This window comes from Bubalus bubalis, chromosome 18, assembly GCF_019923935.1.
Source record: "Bubalus bubalis isolate 160015118507 breed Murrah chromosome 18, NDDB_SH_1, whole genome shotgun sequence".
NCBI lineage: Eukaryota > Metazoa > Chordata > Mammalia > Artiodactyla > Bovidae > Bubalus > Bubalus bubalis.
The window spans coordinates 4672544-4691075 of record NC_059174.1 but is presented as its reverse complement, the minus strand read 5'-3'; the positions used below and the strand labels follow the sequence as shown (position 1 = coordinate 4691075).

Genomic DNA, 18532 nt, shown 5'->3' with positions numbered 1-18532 from the left:
CTTTACCCTCTGAGCTACTAGGGAAGCTAGTTTTGTGTATTGCTTTTAAAAAATATGTTGGCCCCTTCATGAGTTCATTTTTAGTGATTAAATCTTAAGAGAAACTGAGAATAAATTGAGAAATAAATAACAGACAGCATAGTTCATTTCTCGTAATAGCACAGCCAAGAATCAATGGAGAGCTGGAGAAGGGAAACTTTATACAGAACAATTTACTGCAAAGTATGAGCAAATCAAGATAATCTAATTGTTTACTTTTGATTGTCCCTGAGGGCCGAGTACTTACAGCCAAGAGAATTTATCTGAAGAGTTTAGTCCTAGAAACACAACTTTTTTGGCCCTACTAGCAGAACACAAGCATTAATTCCACAGTGTCGCATGCCCTCTGAACATCGATGGCCTTATGTTCCAAAGAAAAAGTTCATCAGGGAGATTATCTGCTGATATGTTATTAGCTGGAAGTCAAACTTAATGAATTTTGTCAGATTGCCTCGAGTAGAGATAGAAGAGTATAGAATTTTCTGGCAATTTCCACTCTGTCATCTGCTTAGCATTTTTTTCTTAATGTTACTCCTAGGGATCTTCTGAATTTAACACTGCCTGGAATTCTCAGGGCACACGATTGAACAGTAGGGTATTTCCCCCTACTTCCATAATATCCTTTAAAATATCTAAAAATTTGCTGCCCAAACAAGAAAATCAATACTGGGATCTGTGACAGGAACCTCAAAAGAAGTAATTGGGGCAAGGCAAAGATGTTGATCATTAATGCATTTGATGTTAGGGTTCCTTTGGTTATAAGACATGGGGCCCCAATTCAGACTAGCTTAAGCAAAAATAATTATATGGACAGATGTAACTGGGACACTCAGTAATGGCTGATGGCCAAGGGTGATAGGAACTCATGCTGGGCAGATCACAAGTCCAGCTACTGCAGAGCTCGACCATGATAAACACGATTTCTCTCCCCTTGGTCTTTCATGAGAAATTTGATGGAGAACCAGGAATCACTTCTGCCATGGAGATCCTCATTTAAATAGCCATGGATTCTTAGAAAAGCATTGAACATCACCAAATATCCTGACTCCTGGGGTACAACATGGATAACTGGTCCAGTGTTGCATACAGGATTGTTGTTGTGTGTTCAGTCCCTAAGTCATGTCTGACTCCTTGCAACCCCGTGGATTGCAACACACCAGCCTTCCCTGTCCCTCACTATGTCCCAGAGTTTGCTAAAACTCATGTCCATTGAGTTGATGATGCCATCCAACCATCTCATCCTCTGTTGCCCTTTTCTCCTTCTGCCTTCAATCTTTCCCAGCATCAGGGTCTTTTCAAATGAGTCAGTTCTTCGCATCAGGTGGCCAAAGTATTGGACCTTCACTGTCAGCATCAGTCCTTCCAATGAATATTCAGGGTTGACTTCCTTCAGCATTGACTGGTCTGATCTCCTTGCAGTCCAAGGGACTCTCAAGTGTCTTCTCCAGCAGCACAATTATAAGGCATCAGTTCGTTGGCGCTCAGCCTTCTTTATGGTCCAACTCTCACATCTGTACATGACTACTGGAAAAACCATAGCTTTGACTATACGGACCTTTGTCAGCAAAGTGATGTCTCTGCTTTTTAATATACTTTCTAGGTTTGTCATTCCTTTCTTTCCAAGGAGCAAGTATCTTTTAATTTCATGGCTGTAGTCACTGTCCGTAGTGATTTTGGAGCCCAAGAAAATAAAATCTGTCACTGCTTCCACTTTTTCCCCATCTGTTTGCCATGAAGTGATGGGACTGGATACCATGATCTTAGTCTTTTCAATGCTGAGTTTCAAGTCAGCTTGAAACAACATAGGATTGTAAGGACAACTAAACAAGAAGCAGCATGAAAGCACCGCAAAGACAAGCGCGACTCATGTGCTGTTTGATAAATGGCAACCCACTCCAGTGTTCTTGCCTGGAGAATCCCAGGGATGGCGGAGCCTGGTGGGCTGCTGTCTATGGGGTCACACAGAGTCGGACATGACTGAAGCGACTTAGCAGCAGCAGCAACAGACTCAACTCCTTCCAGGAGGAGTGTATAGAAGAGAAGGCTATGGGAAAACAGTTGCCTGATCATTGTGGGCAGAGGATTGAAGGTTTTCAAAATCTATGATCCCATGATAGAACTTGCTTAGTTTTATATTAAGAATCTGTGGAATGAGAAGCAAGTGTCTCCTGCACGCGAAGGCTCAGACTTCTTTAGTTACTATGCATATATTTTTTTCTCAAATAATTACACACATCTGGCCTTAATTTAAATCCATATCTTCAGTTCAGGAAGCTCGTGATTGTCACGTGGCTTTGAAATTTTGCCTGATTACAAACTTTATTTCCCTAATCTTGGTGGACAAGTTTAGGGTTTTTTTTTTTTTTTTAATTGGAGTGTGATTGCTTTACAATGTTGTGTTAGTTTCTGTTGTACAATGAAGTGACTCAACTATATGTGTACACATATCCCCTCCCTCTTGGACCTCCCTTCCATTCCCCACCCCACCCATCTTGGTCATCACAGAGCACCGAGCTGAGCTTCCCGTTCTTTATAGCAGGTTCCTTCCCAGTTCAGTTCGGTTCAGTCACTCAGTTGTGTCTGACTCTTTGTGACCCCATGGACTGCAGCACACGAAGCCTCCCTGTTCATCACCAGCTCCCAGAGTTTACTCAAACTTTTTCTGTCCATTGACTCAGCGATGCCATCCATCCAGCTCATCCTCTGGTTCCTACTAGCTACCTATATACAACGGAATATTACTCAGCCATAAAAAGGAACAGAATTGGGTCACTTGTAGAGATGAGGATGGACCTAGAAACTGTTGTACAGAGTGAAGAAAGTTAGAAAGAGCAAAACAAATATTGTATAATAGTGCCTATATGTGGAATCTAGAAAAACGGTACAGATGAGCCTATTTCCAGGGCAGGAATAGGGATGGAGATGTAGAGAACAGACAAAGGGAGTAGTTTTGTAAGAGGGATATAGCAAAATCGTTCAAGACAAGTAAGTGGCAAGAGCCTCAGAGCCCTTCTATGGAGGCATGCTCACGGGTACCACTGAAGTGGCAGAAGGATTAGCAGACATCACTGTTCATTTTGTGTGATGATCTGCCTTTTCAAAAATTCCAAAGAAACCTCTGGTTCTTTGTCCAACCTCAGTCTGTTATTCTAGACTCTTTCTCTCACAGGTTGGTTTTCTCCTAGGGGCCCTGAGGTTCTCCTGGCAACTTGGTCTATTCCATCAAGCTCTGACATGCGTGTGCACAGCTGTATCCAGTTGCTGGCACATTTCAATTTGCTTTCCCAGGACAGGGTTCAGACCCCTTGTGAATCAGTGGATGAGAACAGATGCCCAAGAGAGGGAGCAGTCACAGCCCCACATATAGAAAAACTTCTTCAACTTCTCTGAGTGTTTTGTCATTGTTTTGTTGGTAAGTCCTCTGTGACCCCCATGGACAGCAGCCTGCCAGGCTCTTTTGTGAGATTTTCCAGGCAAGAATTCTGGAGTGGGTTGCATTCCCTTCTCCACATGATCTGCCTGACCCAGGGGTTGAACCCATGTTTCCTGCTTGAAAGGCAGATTCTTTACCTCTGAGCCACCAGGGAAGCCTCTGAGTGTTTTACACACGACCAATTTGTAATGCAGGTATGTAATTACAGTACACTGCTGGGATGTGGCATTGCCCATCAGCTAAGCCAGTGCCTGCAAAGATGTACCAAGGATTACTGTTATCTGAGCACCCCAGCTGAATTCACCAGCAGAAAATCTTGGATTCAGAACTTGAATTTTTACTTCTTTTTTTTTTTCCACTTAGGGATTGGTATTTTTTTTAATTAAAAAACTCTCTCCTCCACACAAACATTCTAAGTCCTTATATTTGACAGCCTTTCAAAATTTTTTCTGTTAAAGGATAAGCCCAACCACCCTTTCTGAGAATACCATTTTAAACACTTGGACAAATGTCCTCCTAAACAGAGATATGAGTAAAATTATTTGACAAAAAATGAAGTCATATATTTTTCTGTAATTTATCATAGTTTATTTAAACAATTCACAAGTTGTTGCATGTCTAGATTGCCCTCATTTTTTCCCCCTAATACAAATGTAGAGCTGGACTACTTAGCTAGAGTAAAGTAGATATTTTTTAAAAAGAAAAAACCATTAGCAATTATAAAAGATCATTCAGTTCAGTCAGTTCAGTCACTCAGTCATGTCCAACTCTTTGTGACCCCATGAATTGCAGCACGCCAGGCCTCCCTGTCCATCACCAACTCCCGGAGTTCACTCAAACTCACGTCCATCGAGTCGGTGATGCCATCCAGCCATCTCATCCTCTGTCGTCCCCTACTCCTCCTGCCCCCAATCCCTCCCAGCATCAGGCTCTTTTCCAATGAGTCAACTCTTCGCATGAGGTGGCCAAAGTACTGGAGTTTCAGCTTTAGCATCATTCCTTCCAAAGAACACCCAGGGCTGATCTCCTTTAGAATGGACTGGTTGGATCTCCCTGCAGTCCAAGGGACTCTGAAGAGTCTTCTCCAACACCACAGTTCAAAAGCATCAATTCTTCAGCACTCAGCTTTCTTCACAGTCCAACTCTCACATCCATACATGACCACTGGATAAACCATAGCCTTGACTAGATGAACCTTTGTTGGCAAAGTAATGTGTCTGCTTTTTAATATGCTATCTAGGTTGGTCATAACTTTTTTTCCAGGGAGCAAGTCTTTTAATTTCATGGCTGCAATCACCATCTGCAGTGATTTTGGAGCCCCCAAAAATAAAGTCTGACACTGTTTCCACTGTTTCCCCATCTATTTCCCATGAAGTGATGGGACCAGATGCCATGATCTTCATTTTCTGAATGTTGAGCTTTAAGCCAACTTTTTCACTCTCCTCTTTCATTTTTATCAAGAGGCTTTTTAGTTCCTCTTCACTTTCTGCCATAAGGGTGGTGTCATCTGCATATTTGAGGTTATTGATATTTCTCCCGGCAATCTTGATTCCAACTTGTGCTTCTTCCAGCCCCGAGTTTCTCATGATGTACTCTGCATAGAAGTTAAATAAGCAAGGTGACAATATACACAGAAGAACTGTACAAAAAAGATCTTCACAACCCAGATAATCACGATGGTGTGATCACTGACCTAGAGCCAGACATCCTGGAATGTGAAGTCAAGTGGGCCTTAGAAAGCATCACTATGAACAAAGCTAGTGGAGGTGATGGAATTCCAGTTGAGTTATTTCAAATCCTGAAAGATGATGCTGTGAAAGTGCTGCACTCAATATGCCAGCAAATTTGGAAAACTCAGCAGTGGCCACAGGACTGGAAAAGGTCAGTTTTCATTCCAATCCCAAAGAAAGGCAATGCCAAAGAATGCTCAAACTACCGCACAATTGCACTCATCTCACACGCTAGTAAAGTAATGCTCAAAATTCTCCACGCCAGGCTTCAGCAATACGTGAACTGTGAACTTCCAGATGTTCAAGCTGGTTTTAGAAAACGCAGAGGAACCAGAGATTAAATTGCCAACATCTGCTGGATCATCGAAAAAGCAAGAGAGTTCCAGAAAAACATCTATTTCTGCTTTATTGACTATGCCAAAGCCTTTGACTGTGTGGATCACAAGAAACTGTGGAAAAATCTAAAAGAGATGGGAATACCAGACCACCTGACCTGCCTCTTGAGAATCCTGTATGAAGGTCAGAAAGCAACAGTTAGAACTGGACATGGAACAACAGACTGGTTCCAACTAGGAAAAGGAATACATCAAGGCTGTATATTGTCACCCTGCTTATTTAACTTATAAAAGATCATTAAGGACACAAAATGATTACAAAATTGTCCTATAGTGAAACAAATTATCAGTATTGAATAGTACCAAAAATAAAAACTGAAGTGCTTGGGCAAATGTTTTACCTAATCACTGATCTGATTTCATTATTGTGCTGACCTACTTCTTTGAGGCAACATGACTTGACCATTAGTTTTCAACAAAATTAATTCGCTCATCTATGCAGGATACATTTATTGAGTTCCTGGCAGGAAGTAAAATATAATAAAAAAAAAGGCCCACACATTGCCAGAGCTTATGCTCTGCAGAGGACAGAGGGGGGAAACAAATAAATAAATACATATACAAAAATATCAGATACAAAAATGGTGTGCAGAAAATTAAAACACGAGCGCGTCACAGGGAGGGGTTCAGGGTGAGACTTTCCCAGGAAAGGAAGAGTATACTGAGAATTGATGATAAACTTGTGCCAGTCATGCAGGGAGCCTGGGGAAGCCCACTCCAGGGACAAGGACCGCTGATGCAAAAACCCTGTGGTGGCAGTGAGCTTGGCATGTTTCAGGAAGACAAGGAAGGTCGGATACATTTTAGTTCACCAAGGGAGCTGGAGAGGTAGACCAGGATGAGAAGGTCAGAGGTAGGGAGGGTCCAGGTTGTGCCAGTTTTGTTAACCAGGAAAGAAGTTTGCAATTTATTATAGGCAACATTGGAAGGTACTAGAAGGTCTTAAGCCAAGAAGTGACAAAGATGTTACTCATGTTTTCACATGATCACTCTAGATGCTGCAAAAAGGATGGAGCACAGGGGGCAAAAACAGACTAATTAGGAGACTGTTGTAGGTCCAGGTGGGAGGTCATGATGGCTGGACCACCTGCCACGGAGGAGGTGGGAGAACTGGATGAACCTGGGATATGAATTGGACACAGAATGAACAAGACTTGCTGATGGAATGCAAATGAGGGATGCAGGAGATAAAAAGAGCCAATGAAACAATGGAGAATAGTGACTGTGTCTGCTAAGCGTTTTCTGTATAATCAAAGCTATGGTTTTTCCAGTAGTCATGTATGGATGTGAGAGCTGAACCATAAAGAAGGCTGAGCACTGAAGAATTGATGATTTTGAATGGTAGTGCTGGAGAAGACTCTTGAGAGTCCCTTGGATAGCAAGGAGATCAAACCAGTCCATCCTAAAGGAAATCAACCCTGAATACTCACTGAAAGGACTGATGCTAAAACTGAAGCTCCAATACTTTGGCCACCTGATGTGAAGAGCCAGCTCATTGGAAAAGACCCTGATGTTGGGAAAGATTGAGTGAAGGAGGCAAAGGGGGTGACAGAGCATGAGATGGTTGGATGGCATCACTGACTCAATGGACATGAGTTTGAGCAAGTTCCAGGAGACAGTGAAGGACAAAGGAGCCAGGTGTGCGGCAATGTGTGGGGTCACAGAATCGGACATGACTTAGCGACTGAACAACAATAACAATAAGCATTTTCCTGAAAAATAGCATGTTTGGACATCTATTATAATATGATGCACAGGGTGATTTTTTTTTCTCATAATAAAAAATGCATTCCATTTGTTAAGTACCTACCATGTCCTGGCCCCTCTTCCTTACTGTGTGTGTAGAGGGAATGCAAAGATAGCCATTGAATTAAATTCTCTTCCTTTCACCTCACTTAATAAATTACAACATAACCCCTATTTTCCATATGGCCTCTGCCCCTCTGAGGATTGCATTGCCAAGGAAACAGATTGCTAAGCAGAGGCACTGTAGCTAAATCCTATTAAACATGCAATATTTCAAACAAACTGCATAAAGCCAACAAGCACTTGGGTTTGGAATATTGGCTTCCAAATGTCCCCCTCCTAATGCTTGACCATATACATAATAAGGTGCAATATTTAGATGCCTAATTCTACCCAGAGCTCTAGACTTGTACATTCCTGCCCCAAATCCCTGCTCTGAATGTCAGAATTTTTTAATTAATCTCCCCAAATGGTATTTTCACATAATGAACTCTCTGCACGCTGCTAACTTCAAACAGTAGACAAAAAGCGATTCTTTTCTTTTCCTCAGTCACATTTTTCCTTTGTAAAACATTCAGCAAAACTGGTTAATTACCTGTATGGGTTCAAATAGAGTTGGAGAGGGTCCAGAGTTCAAGATTTCAGAAGTAGACATTGTTTACAGACCAGCTAGAGCAAATATGCTTTACACCTAAGAAACTGAGGTTCAGAAACATTGATTTATGTGTCCAAGGTCACACAGAATATGAATGGGCAGTGACAGGGTCAATGCCCACTTCCCCTGGCTGGTGACCCACTGGGATCTCTGTTTCAAGGCTGTTCTCACCACCTGTCTTCTAAAAGTCATCCTGACTACTCCTTTAATATAAATTCCTCATGTCCAACTCTCACCTACAGCCTTTGCAACCCAGCCTTGCTCACCCATCTTTATTTTCATTCCTACCTTCCCTCTGCCCAAGCCTCAAATGCAGCTTCTTACTCCAAGTCCTGATTTTATCGTTCACTCCCATCACCATTTCTTGGGCTCATCTATCTCCTTACATAATCAATGCATTTACACATCAAATGGGTTTTGCACAAATAGGTTCTTTAAACCCACAGTGCCCATGAACCTTGGCTGTCCTTACTTCACTCTGTCACTTCATTGAAAAAAGAAAGAAAGATCCAGTAGAGTGAGAAAAAGGTGTTACTGGAGTTAATGTACCATGTATAGATAAATTCTTTATTTGGGAAAATTCACTGCTCGGCCTATTGAATATGCAAGATGAGTCCCAGTGGGCATGAGATACAAAGAATCAAATAGGTAGCTTCAGCCTTCCTGCAAAAGAAATAAGTATCTTGCTGGTGGTGTGAGCAAACAGAGAAGACCAAGGCTACGCAAAAGTATTGAGAAATACATCAACCTGGAACCCAGTTTGACATAAATGGACAGGACCTTTTAAGAACAAGAAAACATAATACTCAAATATAAGTTCTGCAATTTACATTTACCTGGCTGATACCCCTATATCTCCAACTAAAGTCACTCAGAGATTTATGTAAAAGGCAATACTGGGGAAAACAAGGAGTGGTGGTCGTCCTGGACGTGGGTTGACACTACAGTAAAGGAGATTTGGAAGAACGTCAAGGCACAGGATGCAGAAAGAAGGTTCATAGAAGCTGGAAACTGAACCAGAGATGATTGGAGAAATGTGAGCCTCTAAGGGTTTGAACAAATCGTAGGAGACCACTAAGCTTTGCACTTAAATTACCACGGGGACTCCAGTCAAGTTTACCTAGATCTGAAGGAGATGAGCCCCACATATATCCAAGCATTGGGAATAGAAGGAAGAGGAGATTGAATTCTTATGTTCTGGTAGCTCTTAGGAAAGTACATCAAGACAGCTAGGTATGGAAATGACGACAAGGCAAAACCTGGTTAAAGATACGAGCTATTCACTCATGTTGACTTTTGGTAGGGCACTTAATATACTTTATCCAGTAAACAGGAGATGATTCACAATGATATTAGACCACCTTACATTAACTTTTATCAGATTGACTGTTGGGAAGAGACTGATTTTTTTCTTTGGCCTACTGAATTGGCTATTTGATTAGAAATAACTGCCTTTATATTTATACAGTTTTATTCTTTCATTGAATACATATCTATGGAGCATCTCTCTCTCTCTCTTTTTTTTTTTTTTTTTTTTTTGGCTAAGAATTGCAGGAAGTGCTTGGCGTACAATGATGGACCACAACTGAGACATGATTCGTCATTATGGAGCTCAGAGTCTAGAAGAGGAGAGAAGCATCAGTCATAGAATCAGACAAAGCATTATAATATTGTAACTGTGATAGGAGTTATAGGAGAGGTATATGGTACCAAGAGAACACAGAACCAGTGGAAGGGGACAGAGAGGAGCTTCCCTAAGAAGCTGAGATCTGAACAACCAGTAGGAGTTAATAATAGGCAAAGGCAAATGGGAAATCATGCCAGATAGAAGGGTCAGCATGTGCAAGAGTCCGGTGGGGTCCATGAGCTGAAGCAAGGCCAGTGTGTTAGGAGCAGGTGAGCAGGTGAGTAGGCAGGCGCCACATGAAACAGACAGCTGGAGAGGCAGACAGGAACCAGAACACAGAGCTTACAAGCTCCATTCCTCTTCCTCATAAAAGCAACGAAAAGCCATCAGGATATCTCAAGGAAAACATGATCATACTTCAAGGTTGAATAAACAACGGGCTGTAGAGGACAATGGGCAGAGTGATGGTAATTACCGCATGGATATTTTGCACAAGGCTGTGATGGCTGAAACTAAGCTAATGTCAGTAGAGATAGGAAGAACCAGATTCGACAAATATTCTGAAGGTAAATTCAATAGAGTTCAGCAGAAGTTTGGATATATGAGGATCTTAGTTTGGGTTTACTTAGAAATAAACTCTGAGACAAAGACTCAACTTAATGGAATATACAAGGCACACTGGTATGGGGGTGGGGAAGAGAGACAAGGGAAGGAAGGCAACCACTAAAAAGTGAGGTATTAAGCCAGTTACTGTGGGCTTCCCTAGAGGCTCAGCAGGTAGACTCTGCCTGTGATGCAGAAGATGCAGGAGATGGGGGTTTGATCCCTGGGTCGGGAAGATCCCTTGGAGGAGGGCGTGGCAACCCACTCCGGTATTTTTGCCTAGAAAATCTCATGGACAGAAGAGCCTGGCGGGCTACAGTCCATGGGGTCAAAAGAGTCGGACACGACTTAGCAACTGAGCACACGCAGAAGCCAGTCATTGTAGTCAGTGACTGGAGTAGGGCTTGGTTCATTCTGAGATCCAGGGAAGAATCATGCTTCAGGATTATCTGGCTCAAGAGGTGAAGAAACTGGTTTTTTGTTTTTTTTTAATAGCTCTTCTAGGTCTCTTTTTAAAAAAACTATGTATTTGTTTATTAGCTGCACGGAGTCTTCCTTGCTGCACATGGCCTTTTCTCTAGTTGTGCTGAGCCGGGCCTTCTCTCTAGTTGCGGTGTGAGGGCTTCTCACTGCGGTGGCTTCTATTGTTGCCAAGCACCGGCTCCAGAGCTCAGGCTTCATAGTAGTGGCTATTAGGCTTTGTTGTTCCGTGGCACGTGGGGTCTTCCTGGACCAGAGATCGAACCCACGTCCCCTGCATAGGCAGGCAAATTCTTAACCATTGGACTACCAGGGAAGTCCAAAGCTGGGCTATTGATACACCAAATTCTACCAGTCATTGGTTGAAGGCCTAACCCTAACCCATCACTTCATGGGAAATAGATGGGGAAACAATGGAAACAGTGTCAGACTTTATTTTTTGTGGCTCCAAAATCACTTCAGATGGTGATTGCAGCCATGAAATTAAAAGACTTGCTCCCTGGAAAAAAAGTTATGACCAACATAGACAGCATATTAAAAAGCAGAGACATTACTTTGCCAACAAAGGTCCGTCTAGTCAAGGCTATGGTTTTACCTGTGGTCATGTATGGATGTGAGAGTTGGACTGTGAAGAAAGCTGAGCGCCGAAGAATTGGTGCTTTTGAACTGTGGTGTTGGAGAAGACTCTTGAGAGTCCCTTGGACTGCAAGGAGATCCAACCACTGCATTCTAAAGGAGATCAGCCCTGGGATTTCTTTGGAAGGAATGATGCTAAACCTGAAACTCCAGTACTTTGGCCACCTCATGCGAAGAGTTGACTCATTGGAAAAGACCCTGATGCTGGGAGGGATTGGGGGCAGGAGGAGAAGGGGACGACAGAGGATGAGATGGCTGGATGGCATCACTGACTCGATGGACGTGTGTTTGAGTGAACTCCGGGAGTTGGTGATGGACAGGGAGGCCTGGAGTGCTGCGATTCATGGGGTTGCAAAGAGTTGGACACGACTGAGCAACTGAACTGAACTGAACTGAACTGATGACGGCCCTTATTTTCTGGCACTTCCTGGCCACCTGCTGTGAGCTTAGAAAAAGTTGTCAGGAACAGAGATGTAAGAGTTGGCTCTTAGAAGTGGTCTGGAGCTCGCGACAGTGGTAGGACCCGAGGGATATATGGGTGGGACCCAGACTGTGTCTGTTGGAGGGGGTAAGGGTGAGAGTCAAAGGCAACTTAGGGGACTTCCCTGGTGGTCCAGTGGCTGGAACTCTGCACTCACAATGCAAGGGCCCAGGTTCAATCCCTGGTCAGGGAGCTAGAGCCCACATGCTGCAACTAAGACCCCGAACAGCAAAAAAAAAAAAAAAAGAGGCAACTTAGATTTCTGGGTTGAGCTGCTGAGATAAATGTTGCATGCCAGGCCCTGGGAAGGCCGACAAGCTACATCCCCTGCCTTCATGGCATCTCCAGTCTAGCAACTGAGCTAGTTCATGAGAACACAGAATGGTGCTCTCCAGGGAACAGGCACACAGACTCTGACTGGTCCTAATCTCAAGGGAATTACTGAGGGGACAAATCTGATTAACTGAGTTTGGGTTGGGTGCCAATCCAGAGCAGTCAACAGGGGACTGTTTCCACCTTACTCCTGAGACAGAGTGGAGAGCTAGCCCTAAACTAGGAGGTGGTTATAGAAGCTGCAGGTTTTAGCTTTCTAGGGCTGGTATAATGAATGACCATGAACTTGGTGGCTTTAAACAACAGAAATACCTTCTGTCACAGCTCTGGAGGCCAGAAGTTCAAAATCAAGGTACAGTCAGGGCCATGCTTCCCCTGAAGTCTCTAGGAAAGGAGACCCTTTCTGGTCTCTCCAACTTCTCCTGGCTGCTGGTGTCCCTTGGCATGTGGTAGCATCACTCCATCTCAGGCTCCATCTTCAACCTTCCTCTCCTTTCATTTATAAGGACAGAAGTCATTGCACTTAGAGTCCATCCTAAGTTCAGGATGGTCTCCTTTTAAGATCCTTAACTTAATTACATCTGCCAAGACTCTATTTCCAGTTAAAGTCACTTCCCAGGTACTGGTGGGTAGGACTTGGGTGTCTTCTTGGGTCTTCCCAAGTGGCTCAGTGGTAAAAGAACATGCCTGACAATGCAATAGATATGGGTTTGATCCCTGGGTCATAAAGATCCCCTGGAGTAGGAAATGGCAGCCCACTCCAGTATTCTTGCCTGGAAAATCCAGGAGAGGATTTGGTGGGCTATAGTCCATGGGGCCACAAACAATCGGACATGACTTAGCAACTGAGCATGCATGCATTCAATTCAATACAGAGGGCTAAAATCAGTATTTGTTCACAACAGGTTAGGAGTTCTAGCAAATCTTCAGTTTAGCACCTGGTCTGATGTTAAGCCATATGGATTTATAGTCAGAAAAAAAAATGTAGGTGATTTCCCATAATGCTTTTATGAGCTCTATGGGATGTAGCAGATTTAGAAGAAAAACCTAGGCTGGTAGAAGGAGATGAAATGAGCCCAGAGCAGAATTTGTTAATAAACTAAAAAAGAAATGCAAATGAATTAAGAAGGTAGAACAGAACAATCAGAAGAGAAACTTCAAGTTTCCTGTGCAAAACAAGTCAAAAAGAGAAGAAGTGGAAACAGGGGTACCATTGACAGTCATGATGAAATAAGGGATAAAAGCTCAAAGATATAAAATGAAAAATGAGGAAAACCACAGTCAAGGGAATATCTATACAATGAAAATTTATGGACTTGAGTATGAGACCTTTAAAAGGATCTTTAAGTTGCTTCAGGAAATATTTCTTCTTCCAGTCGTTCCTAGTGGAATCTCTGACATGAAAACTACTGCCTACATCAAAGACATGTCCACCACGTACTGGTCATCTCTAACAAACACATGAAAAGATGCTCAACATCATTATTATCAGAGAAATGAAAATCAAAACCACAATGAGGTACCATCTCACACTGGTCAGAATGCTGCTAAGTCACTTCAGTTGTGTCCAACTCTGTGCGGCCCCATAGATGGCAGCCCACCAGGCTCCCCCGTCCCTGGGATTCTCCAGGCAAGAACACTGGAGTGGGTTGCCATTTCCTTCTCCAATGCATGAAAGTGAAAAGTGAAAGTGAAGTCGCTCAGTCGTGTCTGACTCTAGTGACCCCATGGACTGCAGCCTACCAGGCTCCTCCATCCATGGGATTTTCTAGGCAAAAGTACTGGAGTGGGGTGCCATTGCCTTCTCCCCGGTCAGAATGGCTGCTATCCAAAAGTCTACAAACAATAAATGCTGGAGAGGGTGCAGAGAAAAGGGAAACCTCTTACACTGTTGGTGGGAATGCAAACTAATACAGCCACTATGGAGAACTGGGAATAAAACTGCCATGCTATGCTAAGTCACTTCAGAAGTGAAAAGTGAAAGGGAAGTCGCTCAGTCGTGTCTGACTCTTAGTGACCCTATGGATTGCAGCCTAACAGGCTCCTCCGTCCATGGGATTTTCCAAGAAAGAGTACTGGAATGGGGTGCCATTGCCTTCTCCAAAAACTGCCATACAACCTAGCAATCCCACTGCTGGGCGTACACACCAAGGAAACCAGAATTGAAAGAGACACGTGTACCCCAATGTTCATCGTGGCACTGTTCACAATAGTTAGACATGGAAGCAACCTAGATGTCCATTGGCAGATGAATGAATAAGAAAGCTGTGGTACATGTGCACAATGGAGTATTACTCAGCCATTAAAAAGAACACATTTGAATCAGTTCTAATGAGGCGGATGAAATTGGAGCCTATTATACAGAGTGAAGTAAGTCAGAAAGGAAAACACCAATATAGTATATTAATGTATATATATGGAATTTAGAAAGATGGTAATGATGACCCTATATGCAAAACAGCAAAAGAGACACAGATATAAAGAACAGACTTTTGGACTCTGTGGGAGAATGCAAGGGTGGGATGATTTGAGAGAATAGCACTGAAACATGTATATTACCATATGGAAATAGATGACCAGTCCAAGTTAGATGCATGAAACAGGGCACTCAAAGCCAGTGCTCTGGGACAACCTGAGGGATGGGATGTGGAGGGAGGTGGGAGGGGGGTTCAGGATGGGGGACACGTGCACCTGTGGCTGATTCATGTCAATGTATGGCAAAAGCCATCAATATTGTGATTAGCCTCCAATTAAAATAAATTAATTCATTTTTAAAACTCAGAAACTATTTTAAAAAAAAGTTCTGGCCATCTAACCTTTAAACTCTAACTTCTTGGGCTTACTCCTCAGCATGCATGTGGGCCAAAATAGTTCCTGAACGTCTATCATCCTCTGTCATGGTTCAAATTCTTTGGAAAATGTAATGCACTTAGCTCAGCTACTTAAGTTGTTATTGTTCAGTTGTTAAGTCCTGTCCAACTCTTTGTGACCCCAAGGACTGCAGCACACCAGGCTCCTCTGTCCTCCACTATCTCCTGGAGTTTGCTCAAACTCATGTCCATTGAGTCAGTGATGCCATCCAACCATCTCATCCTCTGTCATCCCCTTCTCCTCCTGCCCTCAATCTTTCTCAGCATCAGGGTCTTTTCCAATTGGTTGGCTCTTTGCATCAGGTGGCCAAAGTATTGGAGCTTTCAGCTTCAGCATCGGTCCTTCCAGTGAATATTCAGGGTTGATTTCCTTCAGGATTGACTGGTTTGATCTCCTTGATATGCAAGGGACTCTCAAGAGTCTTCTCCAGTACCACGATTTAAAAGCATCAATTCTTTGTGCTCAGCCTTCTTTTTGGTCCAACTCTTACATCTGTACATGACTTTGTTGGCAAAGTGATGTCTCTGCTTTTTAATTCCTATCTAGGTCATCTGTTTAAATAGACCACATGAGTCACAGGTTTCATGCATTCTTAGTCATAGCCAATTCTTTGCAACGGCATGGACTGTAGTCCGCCAGGCTCCTCTGTCCATGGGATTTCCCAGGCAAGAATACTACAGTGAGTTGCCGTTTTCTTCTACAAAGTCATGGATTCTTGGCTATCAAATTAGATGCTACCTTTGGGTTGACCATGGATCCCTGGTCCATTCACCAGAGGCCAGGGGAAGTCAGACTGAGGGGTTGCATGGCCTGTGGATCTGTTATATATATGTGTGCTCAGTTGCTCAGTCGTGTCCAACTCTTTATGGCCCCTTGGACTGTAGCCCTCTAGGCTCCTCTGTCCATGGAATTTTCCAGGCAAGAATGCTAGAGTGGTTGCCATTTCCTTCTCCAGAGGATCCTCCTGATCTAGCGATAGAATCCACATCTCTTGTGTCTCCTGTATTGGCAGACAATTCTTTACCATTGTGTCACCTGGGAAGCCTATAGAGAGAGAGAGAGCGAGAGAGAGACAGAGAGAGAGAGAGAGGTATGCAAAGGGGTGTGATGAAGCAGTGTCTGTGCTACATAATAGGGCTGGTTGGAGGAGTGGGCATAGAGGACTTGAGCCTTAAGTCTGAGGGGTGTGCAACCATGGAACGGCAGACAGAGCTGTCCAAGTGGTGATGAGGGGGCAATCAAGATTTCTGAATGGAGGACTTCCATGGCGGTCCAGTGGTTAAGACTCCTCACTCCCACTGCAGGGGGCCTGGGTCCGACCCCAGGTCCCTGGTTGGGGAATTTCCACATCCTGCACGGTGCACCAGAAACAAAGATTTCTGAATGGAGTCTATACACAGACCCCAGGTGGGACCCTAGGGGCTGATCACTCCAGCAGTTGTATCAAAACTCCGTGCTAGTCTCAGATAGGAAACCAGCTGGAAACAAGAAAAAGACTTGAATTACATTTAATCATATCATCTGAAGGGTGGAGGAATGTTGAGCCATCTCAGTTCTTTACCCGGAAAGCTGGTACCGTGAAAGGAGTTGTCATACGAGCAAGGATGCCAGCACTCTCATTTATTAATTGGTATGCTCCACTTTAATTAAAATCATCATAGCTAATGACTCATTTCAATGTGTGCTGCAGCAGCTGAATAAACTGGAGGACATGACAAAGGGGAAAATAAACTCGGCTCTCTCTCAATGTTTTCAGCTTTGCTTTCCCTTTCCCATGTAGTGATTCAAGGGGAAGGTTAACATAACCCTTCTATTCTTGCCTCTGTCCCTAGGAAGTGAGCCTTATGTTGAGTGAGTGAGTATAGTAGAATATGAGCTGTGAAATTCATACATGTGTATTTGGATGTTGGCTCTGTGACCATGGGCTAATATTTAACTTCTCTGATTCTCAAATTTTCTGGGAATAATACTACTACTCACTGCAGAGATTCGGTAGAGGGTTAAATGAAATAATCAAAATGAAGGGCCAGGTTTATAATTGTTGTTCAGTCACTCCATGGTACTGACTCTTTGTGACCCCGTGGACTGCAGCACGCCAGGCTTCTCTGTCTTTCACTATCTCCCAGAGTTTGCTCAAACTCAAGGTTTATAACAGGTGCTCAATAAATGATAGTCCCCATCATCAGCACCATCATCTCATTCACCTGGGTAGCATCTCCTTATCCGTCAGCCCGGCTCAGCCACCGCGTCCTCAGGGACGGCTTCTCTGAGTCCCTCCTCCCTCTATGTGTTCATTCCCATCACGTGACTGTATTGGAGTCTGCCGTTTACTCGGGTGCCCAACTGGTGGACACAGTTAAGCAACTGTTCTTTAGGATTGAAATGAAAATAGTATTTTTCTAGTACTTAGTATATTTTCAAATGGCTACCAAGTTAGGAGGACATAAACACTTGTTAAATCGTTCACATATAGTAACATAACAAACCAAATTATTAGGTGTTTTCCTTTGGCCTAGATATACTGTGAAAAAAATGACTGAGATGCCAAGGGTACTCACTGTGAACCAAGAAAATTCATGAACTTCTGGTGTAGGAAAAATGATATTCAGAACTAGAGAAATAGCAATGCTTATTATTACCATTATAATGTCCTAGCTATAATAATACCATAATTACCAGCTAACAGTAACACTGTTACTATTTCCTAGGCATTATTCTAAGCATTTGGGTGTGCTTTAAATAAGAAGGTCACATGTACTAACTCTTAATCCCATCAACAGACCTAAAGTAAAGAGTTTCTCTCTCCCACATTAGAGAGGAGGAGACCTGTAGAGGATGAGTAACTTGCTAAAGGTCACTGAATGGATGGATGCCTTAGCTGGGATTCAAATCTAGGCATCCTGACTCCCCACTCAGACTTAACCACCTGCTTACCAAGGCCACAGGGATGCAAAGAAAAGAGTTGAGATGCCTGGATGGCAGAATGCACAGATTTTAGGGACTGGAGACAGTAAGTGTTTGGGGATGTCCGTCCAGCCCACTTTCTTCAGGAATGCTCCCACCCAGACCCACCTGACTCGGGGGCCTTTGGGAGACACGTGGAACTGTGGCCCCAGCTCTGAGCCTTGCCCTTGAACATGTCCCCAGGTTCCTGGAAACCTGCCAGGTGAGCCAAACAGGGCCAAGTGGAGTCCCCTCTAAAGAATTAGGGGCTGGAGCACTGAGTTTCTGTTGCTTTTCTCTGTCTGTATCAATAACTCAGGAAGATGGTTATCATCATAAGAATGGCAGGATGCAGAAGTCAAGATGCACCTCCTCTTGCTTTCGAGGTAGAGGTTTGCCCCCTGACGACTTTTTAATTGGGGGATAATTGCTTTACAGTATTGTGTTAATTCTGCCATACACGAAGTGAGTCAGCTCTATGGACATAGATATCCCCTCCCCGTTGGACTTTCCCCCCGCCACTACCCCATTGCACCCTTCTAGGTCATCACAGAGCACCA

General features: G+C 43.4%; 1 non-coding gene across 1 annotated transcript; it reads left to right on the top strand.

Moving 5' to 3' along the window:
• The first annotated feature begins 11946 nt into the window (after positions 1-11946).
• On the top strand, positions 11947-12018 carry TRNAV-CAC. Its single transcript has one exon. It is a non-coding gene; the product is annotated as a tRNA-Val (tRNA).
• Positions 12019-18532: the final 6514 nt, after the last annotated feature.